Source organism: Coregonus lavaretus, assembly GCF_964263955.1.
Source record: "Coregonus lavaretus genome assembly, chromosome: 27".
NCBI classification, from domain to species: Eukaryota; Metazoa; Chordata; class Actinopteri; order Salmoniformes; family Salmonidae; genus Coregonus; species Coregonus lavaretus.
In genome coordinates this window covers 29,581,171-29,598,344 of record NC_140014.1, presented here as the reverse complement: position 1 = coordinate 29,598,344, position 17,174 = coordinate 29,581,171, and the positions used below count along the sequence as shown (strand labels likewise).

The 17,174-nt window shown below is 47.7% G+C and overlaps 1 protein-coding gene across 1 annotated transcript in view; it reads left to right on the top strand.

Moving 5' to 3' along the window:
• LOC311102968 (cysteine-rich motor neuron 1 protein-like) overlaps window positions 1–17,174 on the top strand; it is a gene marked incomplete at its 5' end in the record, with an annotated part of 48,184 nt that overhangs the window by 17,737 nt on the left and 13,273 nt on the right. The gene's annotated exons all lie outside the window — the stretch shown is intronic.

Below are 17,174 nucleotides of genomic sequence, written 5' to 3'. Positions count from 1 at the left end.
CTTTTACTAACAATTATACACTTCGAAATCCGCTGGTAATGCTACCTTACTCGACACCTTCTTTGAGAACTTAGATATTCCTACAGTTGAACCTGAGATAGCTGCTGAATTAGAAGAACAGTTCTCTGTAGAAGAGATTGTGTTGCCAATTAAATCTATACAGTGTGGTAAATCTCCTGGACCCGATGGATTTCTTAAAAAAATTCTTAGATCAACTATCTTCTCTCTTGCTCTCCGTATTTGAGGAATCATTCTCCTCAAACTCTTTACCCTCAACAATGAGATAAGCAAAAAAACGATTGAGTGTGGTTCATATAGGCCAATTTCTTTACTGAATTGCTATGTAAAGATACTTTCTAAGATTATTGCCTGCCGTTTTGAGTCAGTCCTTCCCTCCATTATCTCTACAGATAAAACTGGTTTCATTAAAAATCGTCATTCTTTTTTCAACATCAGACGTCTTTATAATATACATTATAATCCCTATAATATACTTTATAATCCCTCTTCATCTGACACTCCAGATATATTGTTATCACTTCATCCTATTTCCAACTTCAACGTGGGACAAGACAGGGTCGTCCTCTATCCCTTCAGCTGTTTGCCATCGCAATTTAGCCTTTAGCCATAGCAATACGTAATAATACCACTATCAAAGGTATTCGAAGAGGGGGCTTAGAGCATAAAGTTTCACTCTATTCGGATGACATGCTATTATATATGTCTGACCCTCTAACTGGTCTTCCAGAGATCCAGGTTCTACTAAAGACATTTGGTAAAATATCCGGGTATAAGGTTAATCTACAAAAAAGTGAATTGATGCTTATTAATCCCTCTGCCATGCAAACTTACTTTAGCCATGTGCCCTTCAGAGTGACTACACAGAAATTGAAATATTTGGGAATTTGGGTCACACACAATTTCAAAGATCTCTATAAAGCCAATTTCCCTCCCTTGATACACTGTTAAAATTAATGTATTACCTACGTTTTTATACTTTTTTCAATGTATTCCTATCTTTCTGACAAAATCATTTTTTAAAAATCTCCATAGATAAACTGATATCTGCTTTTATCTGGAACAAGAAAAACCCTTGGATACGTAAGATCGTATTGCAGAGATCTCGTCCCCAGGGTGGTCTAGCACTTCCGAACTTTCAATAGTATTACTGGGCAGCTAATATAAGAATCATTCTATATTGGATTACAGAAATCCCTGATGTTACAGGCCCGAAATGGTTGACCTTGGAGATCTCATCATGTGGCCCCACCTCCTTAGCTGCTTTACTCTGCTCAAAACTTGCATTAACTGAGCCTAGTTTCCAAATACACTAAAAACCCTATTGTGAAACATTTTCTAAAAATTAGTTCAGGCGATCATTTGGTCTCAGTGAATTTTCAACTTCTGCCCAATTATTAAAGAACCAAACATTCTCTCCATCATTATTAGACTGGGCATTTCACATCTGGTCTGGAAAAGGGATCTCCTCGCTGAACGACTTGTACATTGATATGGATTTTGCATCTTTTGAACAGTTAGTACAAAAGTTCAATATTCCTAGATCCCATTTCTTTAGATACCTGCAATGGCGTAGTTTTGTATCTTCATACTCTAGTCACTTCTCATCACGTCCACCTACCTCCCTTCTAGATTCAATTTTTAAAGTGAACCCTTATGGCAAACGGGGCATACGCTTGATCTATACGTTATTAAACTTGCACAATCTGGATTCCCTGAACTCTCTTAAGAACCAATGGGAAGAGGATTTAGGTGAACAACTTTCAGATTAAACTTGGCAGAGTATGCTTCTGGAGATACTGGAGAGACCTATAGAACATTCTGCCTTTATTGCATTATTCGGAGTGGCTCCACAGGAGGCCCCTCTAAACAGTTCTATGGGCAACATGCTTGCATTTACTACTCTTCTAGCTAGACGTCTTATACTATTTAAGTGGAAGGATCTGTTTCCTCCTACAGGGAGAAGGTGAGGGCTCTGGTAGTGTGGTGCCAGGAAAATAACCTCTCACTCAACATCAACAAAACAAAGGAGATGATTGTGGACTTCAGGAAACAGCAGAGGGGTGCATCCCCCTATCCACATCGACGGGACTGCAGTGGAGAAGGTGGAAAGCTTCAAGTTCCTTGGCGTACACATCACTGACAAACTGAAATGGTCCACGCAGACAGTTTGGTGAAGAAGGCGCAACAGAGCCTCTTCAACCTCAGGAGGCTGAAGAAATTTGGCTTAGCACCTAAAACCCTCACAAACTTTTACAGATGCACAATTGAGAGCATCCTGTCGGGCTGTATCACCGTCTGGTACGGCAACTGCACCGCCCACAACCGCAGGGCTCTCCAGAGAGTGGAGCGGCCTGCCGAACGCATTACCGGGGGCAAACTATCCGCCCTCCAAGACACATACAGCACCCGATGTCACCGGGAGGCCAAAAAGATCATCAAGGACATCAACCACCCGAGCCACTGCCTGTTCACCCCGCTATCGTCCAGAAGGCGAGGTCAGTACAGGTGCATCAAAGCTGGGACCGAGAGAATGAAAAACAGCTTAAATCTCAAGGCCATCAGACTGTTAAATAGCCATCACTAGCACATTAGAGGCTGCTGCTGCCTATTGAAATCACAGGTCACTTTAAGAAATGGAACACTAGTCACTTTAATAATGTTTACATATCTTGCACTACTCATCTCATATGTATATACTACATTCTATTCTATAATATTCTACTGTATCTTAGTCCATGCCGCTCTGTCATTGCTTGTCCATTTATGTATATATTCTTAAATCCCATTCCTTACTAGTTTTGTGTGTATTGTGTAAGTTGTGAAATTGTTAGATATTACTGCACTGTCGGAGCTACAAGCACAAGCATTTCGCTACACCCGCTATAACATCTGCTAAACACGTGTATGTGACAAATAACATTTGATTTGATTTGATTTGACCATTGGATAAAGGAAGTTATGCAACATCTCAAGCTAGAGAAAATACACTACTCCGTTAGGGGATCTGCATTTACATTTTATAATATCTGGCAACCTTTCATATCCTTTGTAGAAGACATGGACCCAGCTAATTTCACAACTTGATTTGGTAGGGGATCCATGTGTGTTCTGCCCTCTACCTGTTCTGTCTGTTCTGCCGTGTACAGTGCGGTAGGTGTAACCCCAAGCCCCCAGATGAATGATCTCTCCCAGCTCGAATTGGGTGTTGGTCTGACATTCCTTTAACACACAGACACCCAGTATTGAAATACTTACAGTACAGTAGGACCATCCCTAGTGTAGATAGAAATATACAGAGAAATTAGAAGTCCAGTTAATGATAGTAGCCTATTTGTTGCAGTTGTCTTTCAACTTTGGGCACATTGACACACAGCTGGTGGTGTCGTTATATAAATTGTATTTGTCAAAACTATTAAATAGCGTGCCCAGAATTAGAACGTTATGGTCATTTACTGGTGAGGAAAATTATTGAAAATATTAAAACATTGTTTCCATGCCAATGTTTAATGGCAGTTAGCATTCCCATAGATTTAACATTGGGCGGTATGCTAATGTTATCTACATAAAAACATATTGGCATTGATGTTCCTCCCTACCTTCAGGCTATGCTCAAACCCTACACCCCAACCCGAGCACTCCGTTCTGCAACCTCTGCTCTCTTGGCCCTCCTACCCCTATGGGGGTTCGGCTGCCACCTCCCGCTCAGCCCAGTCGAAGCTGTTCTCTGTCCTGGCACCCCAATGGTGGAACGAGGTTCCCCCTGACGTCAGGACAGAGGACTCCCTGTCCATCTTCCGAAAATGTCTGAAACCATACCTCTTCAAAGAGTCTCTTAAATAAATCCCACACTTATAAGAAAAAAAAATGCAAATGGTTCTTCCAAATGGACAATGACACCAAGCATACTTCCAAAGTTGTGGCAAAATGTCTGAAGGACAACAAAGTCAAGGTATTGGAGTGGCCATCACAAAGCCCTGACCTCAATCCTATAGAACATTTGTGGGCAGAACTGAAAAGGCGTGTGCGAGCAAGGAGGCCTATAAACCTGACTCAGTTACACCAGCTCTGTCAGGAGGAATGGGCCAAAATTCACCCAACTTCTTGTGGGAAGCTTGTGGAAGGCTACCCGAAACGTTTGTCCCAAGTTAAACAAGGCAATGCTACCAAATACTAATTGAGTGTATGTAAACTTCTGACCCACTGGGAATGTGATGAAAGAAATAAAAGCTGAAATAAATAATCCTCTCTACTATTATTCTGACATTTCACATTCTTAAAATAAAGTGGTGATCCTAACTGACCTAAAACAGGGAATTTTTACTAGGATTAAATGTCAGGAATTGTGAAAAACTGAGTTTAAATGTATTTGGCTAAGGTGTATGTAAACTTCTGCCTTCAACTGTACTTTCGTTTCTCCTTGCTGTAGCTCTGGCACTGCGGCAGGCAGTCAGGTGGACACAGATCAAACAGATACGTCTAAAAGTCCACCTCTCTGTCGATAGCGGCACTGTAAATGTGATTTTGAAATTTAGACAAGCCTTAAACATGACAGAAGGAATCGTAAAACAATGGAAGGCAGAAGTAGAGAGAGGGGGGAGAGATAAGGAGTGAAAGAGAAGAACGGAAATGGAGGGAGAGAGAACCAGGAGAGCAACGCATTGTAGAGCTTGTAAGCTGGCAATCAGCTGATCTATCTCTGGTGAGCCACTTGCTGGGCTTTATTAATATGATTCATTCACTAGGCAAGATATTATTTTATTTATTACATCTTCTGTTCTATTTTTTTTATGGCTGCCAGGTTTCCCTGGGAGATCAGTGAGGAGCTACAGTAGTTATGTTGAGAAATAATTCTGAAGGGGATTTGTTTCCATGCCGTTCTGCGTGCTGAGACTCACTCCTGGCTGACAACCCCCAAGGAAACAGAATGATACATGGAGGAACGCGGCAGCCATTCCAGCTTTATAGTTTAAAATGTTAATAAAGCCGGCACTTAAAATTTGGGTTTGTTCTGCTGTAAATGGACTGCAATAGCAATAGCTGTATTTCAACTATACCGCACACTGTGAGTGATGAATGTTCAGGTTGCTCTTCTGAAGATGGGAATTTGCTGACATGTGAATGAACACAGTGAGGAATGTTCAAGTGTGTTCTGAAAGCAGACACTATTTATTCTACACTCCTTCTGCTGATTTAATATAAGTAGGCCTACTAGAGGAAAGGAAATGACATTTTATACCATGCTATGACAAGACAAAGAGGTCACTGTGAACATTGAGCACATTTCCTAGTAGAAAAACCATAGAAGGAACCTTCTTTCAGCATTTTAATAGAACAATACATTTTAAACACACAACAGCACAGCTCGTAACCTATATGGAGCCAGACATGGATTCAGATTCAACAACAGTCCATCAGTCCTGGGTTCAAATACATGTGTATTTGAATATGTTATTTAAATACTTAAAAGTTCTGTGTATTTGAGTATTTTCATATAATGTGGCCCGAATCAACTACTTCTATTGGAATTTCCTATAAATAGCCTACTATTTGAAAGTATTTCAAATACTATTTTAAAATACATGGGTTAAATGCATGGGAGTGTATCTGAGTGAGTGTATTTGAGTATTTTCAAATACATGCAAATACTTTCCCAGATACCAACACTACTCTGTACAACACAACTCTATCCGTCAGACACCTGGACAAACCACCAGTCTGTAGGTCAGGGAACCAGGGTAACCAGGGCTGTTGATGCCACAGCCAACTCGTCTAACCAGGGTAACCAGGGCTGTTGCTGCCACAGCCAGTTCCTCTAACCAGGTAACCAGGGCTGTTGCTGCCACAGCCAACTCGTCTAACCAGGTAACCAGGGCTGTTGCTGCCACAGCCAGCACCTCTAACCAGGTAACCAGGGCTGTTGCTGCCACGGTGTATTTCCAAATACATTTAAATATTCAAGTACTTGTCTTTTTCACATAAACAAATATCTGAATACATACCTCGAAATGTATGGGAAAGTGATTGAGTATTCTGCTGTCCATGCATCAAACAGTTATCTACAGAACATGTAAATGCGTTTAATGGTGTAATTGGATCACTGTATTGTGGATGTTCTTGTTGACAGAGGAGACAGCATCATTACTTGATGACCTGCATGCTACCCTGCGTTTGTCACACACGCGCACGCACACACACACACACACACACCTGATGACCTTCCACCCTGCGTCTGTCTAAGCTTCTGTCTCAGCTGTCAGACATTTTCATCAAACAAAAACAAAGCTGTGGAACACACAGTTATTATGGGAGGCCCTGCTTACGGTACACACAACAAGCCAATGAAACGCAGCGAGGCTAACATAAGCACACACACACGCACAAGAATGACACACATAAGAACGACACACCACAGTTCCACTCTAATCTATTTCCTGTTGATTTCCTTACTTTGTGAACCCTTTTACAACCTCCTCCCCCTGAAAAGCAGGGGCCTGCAGTTTGTGCCATGTTGTTTATGAATAACTCTTCCGAACACGTTAGGAAATAATTTGTGTGCCCCGGCTGGGAGGCGTTCTGCATGACCGGCCCAGCGCTATGGTAGGAATGCAGGAAGTTTGGCACGGCAGCAGGTAGCAGGAGGGATGCGGTCGACTCGGTCGTTGAGGGCGACAAGGACGAGCTAGGAACTGAGGGGAGGGAGACAGAAAGAGCGAGAGAGAGAAGGAGAAAGAAAGGGGAAGGAGAGAGAACGAGAGAGAGAGGAAGAGAGAGATCAAGGACAGATGCGATGATGACAGTTATATTATTATGTGCGTTTTTGCATAATGACGTCGGTCGCCAAGGGTATTACAGGGGAGAAGGGAAGGGGGAAATTGAGCTGGCATTCAGATAGACAGAGAGAGAGAGAGAGGGAGAGAGATATAAGTCTTGATGCTACACGTGATATGGCTGTCAACACGCCCGCCTGTATGTACTGCAGTCACAGCCTGCCAACCTTATCTGTCTGGAAGCTCCTCATAATTGCACTGCCACTAAAGTTGGCACAATAAAACCCTTTCTTATCAGCTTTTAATGATCTGAAGACAAGATGTCTGTCTGTAGCTTGTTCTTGTTCTTGCTCTCTCTTTCTGTGTTGCTGGTTTTTGTCACTGACAATGAATTACAACGATGCATGTGTCAGATGTGTTCCTGGCATGGCAGCACTGGGAGGGCTTTGTTTGAAAGTTTTTCTCATCCCACTGTGGTGGTGGCTGTAGAAAATAATCGATCTTGTGATGCGATCAAAATCAGTCGCAGTACTCTCCCACTAGTCTCTGTCTGACGTCCTAGACAACTTCAGAGGAAACTGCTTCATGGCAATTTGAAGAAAGTTAGCTTCACTACACAGCCAATTGATGTGATTTTCAGGATTTTCTCTCCTCTCAGTTGGGACTTTTTCAAAGGAGTTGTCTTGTTATATTCATGTCTCAGCCATTCTAGTGGGATTGCAGCATTATGCAATCGGTGCTTGGAGATTAGGTGATGGATTCAAGCCGTATCACGGAAGATAGCTCGATTGAAATTTAAAGGCAATGTTCCCACGTTTGCGGAGACTGTATTCACGGTAAACGCTGCATATGTTAGCTCAATCTAAAATTACCTTTAGATTTTTACGCGGCGCTTCCGCGATAATTCCGCAATACGGATTGAATCCAGTCCTTATTATTGAGAGTCCTACTTCTTCTCCAAGTCCAAGCAAAGCAACATTAAAGGTCTCATTAAGAAGAAGAGCTGGATAATCTTATAAGTCATTTCCCCATATGTCATTTTCCCATAAAAGTCTGTTTATTCCCCCGTCTTGATTAGGCCTTCTTATTCTTCTATACCACTGACTTCGCATAAACAGTTCAAAGTAGATCCAGGCTGTTATGTAACCCATGCAGCCAGGTTTGAGTAAGACCCGAAACTGTGGTGTCAAATCCAATTCAAACGTCGAAAGCGAGCAAAAACTGAGTCGAGAGAGAAGAAATGTGTTTGAGCGAGCAGAGGACTGGTTCCACGAGTGCAGAGGCCAGTTGAGAGCACAAATTAAACTTAAGAGCTTGCAAGTGTGACTGAGTGAGCGAACATCATTGTCACAGATCATAAAGAAAAATGTCTTAAACAGTACATACAGAACTAGAAGCAAAGAAAGTGATTCAAACATGTAAAACATTTATTTGAACGGATTAAATTGTCCACCAGCAATAGTCACTTGTCATTGTCAAGTTTTCGCTCTCAATTTCTCAAATTGCTCTCTCTCGTTTTGGCACCTTTGGGTTTAGATTTCGGGCTTAGAGGCGGGTGTGTGTCTAGAAACTATAGATTAGTCACTTTCACTGGAGTGATGGACGAACTAACAAATTCCTGCCCTTGGCCAGTCCAGTGCTGTGATTGGCTATTACGAGCCTTCTGTTTGCGATGCACTGCAGAACCGTCTGTTTAGTTAGCTAGCCGGCTTGAGCAGTAAGCACCGAACAACTTGGGAAACCCAGCAGCTTGATAACCAAATGAATTGGGAAATACATTCTAATAGGTGTACTATCAAATCAAATCAAATGTTATTGGTCACATACACATATTTAGCAGATGTTATTGCGGGTGTAGCGAAATGCTTGTGTTCCTAGCTCCAACAGTGCAGTAGTATCTAACAATTCACAACAATACACAAATCTAAAAGTAAAAGAATGGAATTAAGAAATATATAAATATACCTTGAGTGGAGTGGAAAAGGTTAGCTAGCTAATTACTTCTTAAACAGCAACGTTCACCTATAAAACGAAAAGCAGACAGTCAGCTCTAGCAAACACCATAAAACAAGTCCACTAATTGCAGGCAGGATCCACAGTACATGGGGATTTTGAATTATATGAAGACACACAGGGGAGAATCTGCTACCTGCTACAGTTCATCCAGTACATAACCAGTTCCAAATAATAGAATGTAAACTGCCATATGATAAACCAGCTAAACTCAGGTAAACTTGTCAGAATCAGCTTTATTTGCCAAATACATTTGAATGTACAGGAATTTGACTCTGTGACATGGTGCTGCCACAATAAACAGAATATACAGACAAAAAATATATATAGATGCAGAATTTCCACAGATCCACATACACGTACACTATGAACACTATCAGCTACATTATAAATGATGCATGTAAGAGATGTGCATAGAGTGCAAAGAGCAATGTGCAGTTCTGGGATAATAGTATAGGGTGCATAGTCTGTGGATGAACAGCGCAGAGTGCAAAGTCAATGGATGAGAGGATCATCGTGGACCAGGTGGCCGGTTGGTGAGGGCCACGGCACGGGGGAAGTAACTGTTCAGGTGGCGGGAGGTTTTGAACCGCTTGCCAGAGGGGAGTCTTTGGAAGAGGGGGTGGAAGGGGTCGGCGATGATCTTTCTTTGCCCTAGAGTCGTGCAGGACCTGAATGGAAGGCAGGTGGCAACCAATGACCTCTCAGCAGACCGGACAATCCGTTGCAGTGATAGAAGAGGTGAGGATGGAATTAATCAGTACACACAGCATTCAAGTACAAAACAACACCATGCATTCACCAAACATTGCACTGAGTAATTGTCTGATTGGGAACTACCATTGTCTATCAATTACAAAATCCCAAATTATTTCAATTTGGCATTGAAAGTTTTATTGAATACAGTCAGTAATACAGGAGTCACATCGTATAGGGGGTCTCATCAGATCAAATGTTATCAGCAAGCCAGAGCCATCTGTGGAAAAAGCACAAGTAGAACAAAGATATAATGCAAACAGATAATAAATGTAACATTCAACATAAGATTCCACCTAAAACAATGACATGAGCTCTGTCCCAATTAATCTCTGCTCTGTACCAATCCACTCCACTTGTCAGTCAGCATGGCTCAATATTGAACAGCCTGCTGTTATTTCATGCCCAACCCACCTCGTGGAGAACTATCCTCCTATAGGTTTTCACTTCATCTCTTACCTACACTACTCATATTGTTTAGCAATGACTATCACATACATTCAGTATAGAACCATCCTCTGTATAGAACCATCTTTCTAACCAATAGACAGCAGCTGGTCATCATCCTCTTTCAGTACCACTAATTATTAAGTTACGGGGGTGATTGGTGGATGTCATGGTTACCTGCAGGAAGTCCCCTGAGTGCTGTGCATAGAGGAGAGCCAAGGTAACCTACTTGGAACAGAATGGACCCCTGTCTCTGTCAGCTGAGCAGAGAACAACTTCACCAACACGTATTAGTGAAATTGCCACGCTTTCCTGAAATAGCATAGTAATGTAAGTGTTGTTGTGCCTGTTTGGTGCATGGTCATGTACCTGTAAAAGGGTTTGCAGTGTATAACGTTGTGTGTAATTGTATTGGTCATGTATAGGATTTGGAAGTCAGAGCAGTAGACTTTACAAACTGACTTAAAATGGCTGCTGCTGTGGTATTTAGAAAATATTGCATGAAGTCCAGCTTTCCTTCCTACTTTCTCTGGGACAGCTAATCCCCCGTGGAATTTAGTTTGGAAACCGCGTTAATCTTATTTCAAATTTGTAGGAAATAACAACGATCTAGACATGCAGGGGCTGTGAGAGCTAAAACTACCAAGGACTAGACAATTAAATACAACTGTCAATTGTTCTCCGATTTCATTTGAATAGCAAGTAACCATTCTTGTCATTGTGCAGGTTTAGCTTTAAGGAATACAAGGGCTTTTTGTGTGAACTGTTGGATATTATTAATAATATTGGGTATTGTTCATGTATGTCATCATGCCTGTTTTTGTGTGTTACTGCCATCGTGTCATTTTTTAAACTTTTACTCCTGAAGGGGTTTTTGGGGCTAACAGTGAAATTGATCATTTTGCAGCATCATATATAATAGAAATGTACAGAGAGGGTTTCTCTCAGAAAATTGAGGGCTTCTTATAACACCAAAACACTCTAATCTGTAAAGTGTACACACACACACTCTTTCACATCCCTTGAAACCTATTTAAAAGTAGTTTGGTTTATGGGAGCAACAGGGCTGCATTCCGAGGTGTAACCAATTATGTCTATAAACCCTGGATTGTTGATGCTATGTATTTGCCATTGAGAGGCTTTGAAGCCACAGGTCGGCCATATTGGCACTCCCCAGTAGGAGCAGTTCTCCATAGGAATGAATGGAATTCTACAGTATTTCAATTAAATGTTTCAAGAACAAAATCACATGTATTTAAGTATTTTGTTGTTGTAGTGGGGACTGTAACATTAGTAATCTCTAAAAAATTATATTTTAATATATACAGTACCAGTCAAAAGTTTGGAAACACCTACTCACTCCAGGGTTTTTCTTTATTTTTACTATTTTCTACATTGTAGAATAATAGTGAAGACATTAAAACTATGAAATAACACATGGAATCATGTGGTAACCAAAAAAGTGTTAAACAAATCAAAATATACTATTACTATTCCTAATTGAAACCCAGGGTAGAGCGGTAGCTACCAAGTGAGCATTAACCTGGAAGCCATGTTGGAAGTGCTTCCATTAGCCTTTGTAATGATTTAAATTGTTATATTCAAAAATTATATTGCTGCGTTAGCTGTTAATGATTTACAGACTGGCTGTGATTCAGCGGAGGAGCAGTTAGGGTGGCTGCAGAGTGTGGGGAGAGAACAGGAGACTCCCCATCCATGTAATGAGCCCTCTGACATGTGAGGAACATGAGGGGAGAGAGAGATAGGGAGAACAGGGAACATATTGCAATGCCTTATGGATCTTTCTTCCTCAGCCATGTGGAACATCCCTCTGCTCTCACTACCCTAGTCCTTTGATTCATTAGCACACATTGTTAAATGACAGAAAAATAAAATAAGCACTGTGCAGGAAGTAAAGGAAGTAATGATTTGTAGCCAGTGGACTCCATGGTAGAGTAGTGAAACCAACTAAAGATAAGTATTTTTGTGATGGTGCAACCCAGGGGATGGGATGGGACCGGTCTGGATTTTGTATGCAGATTAAAGGCAGAGCAAAGGGATGAGGTTGGAAGGATGAGGCTGGTCTCTGTATGTAGATTCAAGGCAGAGCTAAGGGATGAGGCTGGAGGGATGAGGCTGGTCTCTGTATGTAGATTCAAGGCAGAGCTAAGTGTGGGGATGAAGGGATGAGGCTGCATTACATTATTCATGCAAACTTGTGTGACTCTGGTGAAGCGAGGGACAGATTGATCCTCTGACTTGGCTGGCTACGAGCCAGGAAGCTGCGGATCACACTTATTATTTTCCCTCCCATCTTTCCCCCTCCCTCTCCCTTCCCTCACTCCTTTCCTCTCTCGCTCGCCCTCTCTCTCTCTCTCTCGCCCTCTCTCTCTCTCTCGCCCTCTCTCTCTCTCGACCCTCTCTCTCTCTCTCCCCCTCTCTCCCCCTCTCCCCCTCTCCCCCTCTAACCCCTCTCTCTCTGTCTTGCCCTCTAACCCCTCTCTCTCTCGCCCTCGCTGTCTCTCGCCCTCGCTGTCTCTCGCCCTCGCTCTCTCTCGCTCTCGCTCGCCCTCTCGCCCTCTCTCTCTCTCTCTCTCTCTCTCTCTCTCTCTCTCTCTCTCTCTCTCGCCCTCTCTCTCGCCGCCTCTCTCTCTCTCGCCCCCTCTCTCTCGCCCCCTCTCTCTCTCTCGCCCTCTCTCTTGCCCTCGCTCTCCCTCTCTCCCTCGCCCTCTCTCTCTCTCTCGCCCCCTCTCGCTCTCTCGCCCTCTCTCTCTCGCCCCCTCTCTCTCGCCCCCCCTCTCTCTCTCGCCCTCTCTCTCTCTCTCGCCCTCTCTCTCGCCCTCTCTCTTGCCCTCGCTCTCCCTCTCTCCCTCGCCCTCTCTCGCTCTCTCGCCCTCTCTCTCGCTCTCTCGCCCTCGCCCTCTCTCTCTCGCTCTCTCTCTCGCTCTCCCTCTTCCTCTCTCCCTCGCCTCTCTCTCTCTCTCTCGACCTCTCCCTCTCCCTCGCCCTCTCTCTCTCTCTCTCACCCTCGCCCTCTCTCTCTCTGCCTCGCCCTCTCTCTCTCCCTCTCTCTCTCTCTCACCCTCGCCCTCTCTCGCTGCCTCGCCCTCTCTCTCTCGCCCTCTCTCTCTCTCTCTCGCCCTCTCTCTCTCTCTCTCTCTCGCCCTCTCTTTCGCCCTCTCGCCCTCTCTCTCGCCCTCCCTCTCTCTCACCCTCTCTCTCTCTCGCTCTCTCTCTCGCCCTCTCTCTCGCTCTCTCGCCCTCTCTCTCTCCCTCTCTCTCTCTCCCTCGCCCTCTCTCTCTGCCTCGCCCTCTCCCTCTCTCTCGTCCTCTCTCTCGCCCTCTCTCTCCCTCGCCTCTCTCTCTCTCTCTCGCCCTCTCTCTCTCTCTCCCTCTCTCTCTCTCTCTCTCGCCCTCTCTCGCCCTCTCTCGCCCTCTCTCGCCCTCTCTCCCTCTCTTTCGCCCTCTCGCCCTCTCTCTCGCCCTCTCTCTCGCCCTCTCTCTCGCCCTCTCTATCGCCCTCCCTCTCTCTCGCCCTCTCTCTCTCTCTCACCCTCTCTCTCGCCCTCTCTCTCTCTCTCCCACCTTCACTCTTGCTCTCTCTCGCCCTCTCTCTCGGCCTCTCTCTCTCTCGCCCTCTCTCTCTCTCTCGCCCTCTCTCTCGCCCTCTCTCGCTCTCCCTCGCCCTCTCTCGCTCTCCCTCTCTCTCTCTCCCTCGCCCTCTCTCTCTGCCTCGCCCTCTCCCTCTCTCTCGTCCTCTCTCTCGCCCTCTCTCTCCCTCGCCCTCTCTCTCTCTCTCGCCCTCTCTCTCTCTCTCTCTCACCCTCTCTCTCTCTCGCCCTCTCTCTCTCTCTCGCCCTCTCTCTCGCCCTCTCTCGCTCTCCCTCGCCCTCTCTCGCTCTCCCTCGCCCTCTCTCTCTCTCCCTCTCTCTCTCTCCCTCGCCCTCTCTCTCTGCCTCGCCCTCTCCCTCTCTCTCGTCCTCTCTCTCTCTCTCGCCCTCTCTCTCTCCTCTCGCCCTCTCTCGCCCTCTCGCCCTCTCTTCTCCGCCCTCTCGCCCTCTCTCTCGCCCTCTCTCTCGCCCTCCCTCTCTCTCGCCCTCTCTCTCTCTCTCGCCCTCTCTCTCTCTCTCCCACCTTTACTCTTGCTCTCTCTCGCCCTGTCTCTCTCCCTCTCTCTCTCTCCCTCGCCCTCTCTCTCTCTCTCGCCCTCTCTCTCTCTCGCCCTCTCTCTCTCTCGCTCTCCCTCGCCCTCTCTTGCTCTCCCTCGCCCTCTCTCGCTCTCCCTCGCCCTCTCTCTCTGCCTCGCCTCTCTCTCTCTCTCGCCCTCTCTCTTTCTCTTGCCCTCTCTCTCTCTCTCCCTCCCAACTTCACTCTCGCTCTTTCTCGCCCTCTCTCTCGCCCTCTCTCTCGCCCTCGCCCTCTCTCTCTCTGCCTCGCCCTCTCTCTCTCTCTCGCCCTCTCTCTCTCTCACCCTCTCTGTCTCTCGCCCTCTCTCTCTCCCTCGCCCTCCTTCCCTCGCCCTCTCTCTCTCTGCCTCTCCCTCTCTCTCGTCCTCTCTCTCGCCCTCTCTCTCGCCCTCTCTCTCTCTCGCTCTCCCTCGCCCTCTCTCGCTCTCCTTCGCCCTCTCTCGTCCTCTCTCGCTCTCCCTCGCCCTCTCTCGCTCTCTCTCACTCTCGCCCTCGCCCTCTCTCTCTCTTTCGCCCTCTCTCTCTCTCGCCCTCGCCCTCTCTCTCTCTGCCTCGCCCTCTCTCTCCCTCGCCCTCTCTCTCGCCCTCTCTCTCTCTCTCGGCCTCTCTCTCTCTCGCCCTCTGTCTCTCGCCCCTCTCACCCTCTCTCTCGCCCTCTCTCTCTCTCTCTCTCCCTCCCTCCCAATTTCACTCTTGCTCTCTCTCGCCCTCTCTCTCTCTCTCTCGCCCTTGCCCTTTCTCTCTCTGCCTCGCCCTCTCTCTCTCGCCCTCTCTCTCTCTCGCCCTCTCTCTCTCTCACCCTCTCTCGCCCTCTCACCCTCTCTCTCGCCCTCTCTCTCGCCCTCTCTCTCTCTCTCTCCCACCTTCACTCTTGCTCTCTCTCACCCTCTCTCTCTCTCGCTCGCCCTCTCTCGCTCTTTCGCCCTCTCTCTCTCTCGCCCTCTCTCTTGCCCTCTCTCTCGCTCACTCTCCCTCGCTCTCCCTCGCCCTCTCTCTCTCACCCTCGCCCTCGCCCTCTCTCTCTCTGTCTCGCCCTCTCTCTCTTTCGCCCTCTCTCTCTTGCCCTCTCTCTCTCTGTCTCTCTCCCACCTTCACTCTTGCTCTCTCTCGCCCTCTCTCTCTCGCCCTCTCTCGCTCTCTCTCGCCCTCTCTCTCTCCCTCTTATTCGCCCTCGCTCTCCCTCGCCCTCTCTCGCTCGCCCTCTCTCTCTCTCACCCTCGCCCTCGCTGTCTCTCTCTCTCTCTCTCCCACCTTCACTCTTGCTCTCTCTCGCCCTCTCTCTTGCCCTCTCTCGCCCTCGCCCTCTCTCTCTCGCTCTCTCTCTCTCTTCCTCGCCCTCTCTCTCTCCCTCGCCCTCTCTCGCCCTCTCTCTCTCTCGTGCTCTCTCTCTCTCTCTCGCCCTCTCGCCCTCTCTCTCGCCCTCTCTCTCTCTCTCTCGCCTTCTCGCCCTCTCTCTCTCTCGCCCTCTCGCCCTCTCTCTCTCTCGCCCTTACTCTCTCGCCCTCTCTCTCTCTCGCCCTCTCTCTCTCTCTCTCACCCTGTCTCTCTCTCTCCCTCTCTCTCTCTCTCACCCTCGCCCTCTCTCGCTGCCTCGCCCTCTCTCTCTCGCCCTCTCTCTCTCTCTCTCGCCCTCTCGCCCTCTCTCTCTCTCTCTCTCGCCCTCTCTTTCGCCCTCTCGCCCTCTCTCTCGCCCTCCCTCTCTCTCACCCTCTCTCTCTCTCGCTCTCTCTCTCGCCCTCTCTCTCGCTCTCTCGCCCTCTCTCTCTCTCCTCTCTCTCTCGCCTCTCTCGCCCTCTCGCCTCTCTCTCCTCCCTCTCCCTCCCTCCCCTCTCTCTCTGCCTCGCCCTCTCCCTCTCTCTCGTCCTCTCTCTCGCCCTCTCTCTCCCTCGCCCTCTCTCTCTCGCTCGCCCCTCTCTCTCTCTCTCTCCCTCTCTCTCTCTCTCGCCCTCTCTCGCCCTCTCTCCCTCTCTTTCGCCCTCTCGCCCTCTCTCTCGCCTCTCCTCTCCCTCTCCCTCTCCCCTCTCTCTCACCCTCTCTATCGCCCCTCCCTCTCTCTCGCCCTCTCTCTCTCTCTCACCCTCTCTCTCGCCCTCTCTCTCTCTCTCCCACCTTCACTCTTGCTCTCTCTCGCCCTCTCTCTCGGCCTCTCTCTCTCTCGCCCTCTCTCTCTCTCTCGCCCTCTCTCTCGCCCTCTCTCGCTCTCCCTCGCCCTCTCTCGCTCTCCCTCTCTCTCTCTCCCCTCGCCCTCTCTCTCTGCCTCGCCCTCTCCCTCTCTCTCGTCCTCTCTCTCGCCCTCTCTCTCCCTCGCCCCTCTCTCTCTCTCTCGCCCTCTCTCTCTCTCTCTCTCACCCTCTCTCTCTCTCGCCCTCTCTCTCTCTCTCGCCCCTCTCTCTCGCCCTCTCTCGCTCTCCCTCGCCCCTTTCTCGCTCTCCCTCGCCCTCTCTCTCTCTCCCCTCTCTCTCTCTCCCTCGCCCTCTCTCTCTGCCTCGCCCTCTCCCTCTCTCTCGTCCTCTCTCTCTCTCTCGCCCTCTCTCTCTCTCTCGCCCCTCTCCTCGCCCCTCTCTCGCCCTCTCGCCCTCTCTTTCGCCCTCTCTCTCGCCCTCTCTCTCGCCCTCCCTCTCTCTCGCCCTCTCTCTCTCTCTCGCCCCTCTCTCTCTCTCTCCCCACCTTTACTCTTGCTCTCTCTCGCCCTGTCTCTCTCCCTCTCTCTCTCTCCCTCGCCCTCTCTCTCTCTCTCGCCCTCTCTCTCTCTCGCCCTCTCTCTCTCTCGCTCTCCCTCGCCCTCTCTTGCTCTCCCTCGCCCTCTCTCGCTCTCCCCTCGCCCTCTCTCTCTGCCTCGCCCTCTCTCTCTCTCTCGCCCTCTCTCTCTCTCTTGCCCTCTCTCTCTCTCTCCCTCCCAACTTCACTCTTGCTCTTTCTCGCCCTCTCTCTCGCCCTCTCTCTCGCCCTCGCCCTCTCTCTCTCTGCCTCGCCCTCTCTCTCT